The sequence below is a fragment of the Anneissia japonica genome, unplaced genomic scaffold (assembly GCF_011630105.1).
Source record: "Anneissia japonica isolate Jap-2015-1 unplaced genomic scaffold, ASM1163010v1 scaffold287743_len2803612_cov181, whole genome shotgun sequence".
Taxonomy (NCBI): domain Eukaryota; kingdom Metazoa; phylum Echinodermata; class Crinoidea; order Comatulida; family Comatulidae; genus Anneissia; species Anneissia japonica.
Genome location: NW_022733259.1, coordinates 2,169,236 through 2,171,229, shown reverse-complemented (window position 1 = coordinate 2,171,229; position 1,994 = coordinate 2,169,236). Strand labels below are relative to the sequence as shown.

The 1,994-nt window shown below is 35.9% G+C and overlaps 1 protein-coding gene across 1 annotated transcript in view; it reads right to left on the bottom strand.

Moving 5' to 3' along the window:
• Positions 1 to 392, bottom strand: part of LOC117116052 (G-protein coupled receptor moody-like) — a 6,932-nt gene extending 6,540 nt beyond the window's left edge. Inside the window, exon 1 of the mRNA XM_033259994.1 lies at positions 191 to 392. The gene's annotated coding sequence lies outside the window, so the exon portion shown is untranslated. The remainder of the gene's footprint in view (positions 1 to 190) is intronic.
• Between the last annotated feature and the right edge of the window lie 1,602 nt (positions 393 to 1,994).

The following is a 1,994-nucleotide window of genomic DNA, read 5'->3' as shown; positions in this document are numbered from 1 at the left end:
ATAGAATAGTACACATATACCTATATCCCCCCTAACCAAAACTTCTGGATCCGCCCCTGTTCAGGACACTTATACGAAAATGTGAGCTCCTTTTATTACATTTTAATTCAACTAAGTACAAAAATGCATACACTGAGAAAAGTATTATAGGCCTAAACTTAAAATTACCACAAATTGTACAAAAACTTACTTCAGCCTGCTTGCATGAATCTACGTACGTATCTCATCCAACGAACTGCATTATAGTAAATGAATAGACTCTGGAACGCGGCAACCTGAAGACGTGCGATGACGTATGATAGCTTGCTTATTGTTCATTGGTGTATTTCAGCAAAAAGTGTTAGTAGGTCTGTGAATATTTCTTACAACTACAAATGAAGAGTCGATGAGGATCCGTGTTAATTTGAATCTAAATGCAAAGCAGAAAATAAATCAAATATTATTTTAGGCTGACGTGAAATATATTTCACAATAACACTTGAAGATTTCCATTCTCGTGTGAAATTCACCTCAAGAACTCATTTACATAAAAAGTGTCATCTAGTGTTGTTTAATAATGTATTTGATTTATTACTGCACGACTATTTGTACTTATGTAAGTATGCAATGGCGTATACCGAGGGCCCAGGAAAGGGCTTCTTACGAACCACCTCATGCGCCAGAATAATTGGGGGATGAGGTGCGAACTTCTATGGCCGGAAATGGCACTCCCATACTAAAATATAAATTTATTTATTCTCATTTTTATTAATAAAAAAATAAAAAATGTAGGGGCCAGGTCGGCTAGGCTCCCCCTCCCGCCTGCAGTATGTGCACTATGATAAAAAAAAAAAATACAGAAACAACATGCCGGATATTTCATGAATAATATTACACGTAACAGAGGAATGTGACCATGTAATAAAAAGAAAACCAAATCAACCCTCATCAGAACTCGAAACCCAAGCTTTTTACGAAACGTCGAAGGCCTATACAGGCTTAGGCCTATAAATATTTATATAATAAAATATTGGATAGATATAAAATGTCAAATACGCCTGTTGTTTTGGATTACTCGGTGTAAACGCCAAGGATAGCCCACAAAAGTCTAGAAGACGTCCGGTGGGGTCCTTCTGGTGGTGATTGGGCAGTACACCGGGAGACAATCCCCTACTCTTTTCCAAAGAGTGTATTGCGTTCTTTTAACGTTCACATGGGCCATAAATTCACACAAGACCAACGGCTTACATATCTCATCCGAAAGACGATGCGTTATTGTAACTCAGTTTATTGGCTTTACGAGTGTCCTTGTATTAGTTTTGTTGTCCGTGTGCGATGTTTCTTTCTAAAAGTGTTCGTTGTTATGTGTACTACTGCACACAAGGTTTTGTGCTTATTTTCTTCTTTTTTTTTACCTCTTGGAAATGACTTTTTCATTAGTTACTGTACTTTTTCCAACATACATAATTGCATTTTTATACTGAAAAAAATTAATGTTTCTATAAATGAATGAATGAATTAATTAATGAATAATAATACAGTCTTTTTATACATTTCTCATAAACGAATAATATAATAGGAAAAAATATAGTTATAGATGAGTTTCAGTAATAATGGGAGCAAATATGTAAATCTAAAATACGTTAAAACCTAGTATTAAGTGTGTTCTTAATACAAAATGATCACCAACGGAAACAAATCAAGCGACCTTAATTGACAAGGATGAATAAACTTACTTATTGCTTATTGAGCTTCTTCTTTCAGCATAGGAGCACTATAATCAAAACCTTATTTTGGTAAACCACATTAGGAAGGTTTCGCAAGATTACGAAAACGATAACGAATACGGTTACACCATTAAATGTTTAGTCAATCCATCCCTACAGAGCATCTGTAACAGCGTAGGCCACCGCAGTCACCTTCAACACTTTTTGGCCATTGGGGCTTCGGTGGAATTCCGATGTAGCTAACATATAAGACATCAGGCTAGATACCTGGCTAGATACCTGGAGGTC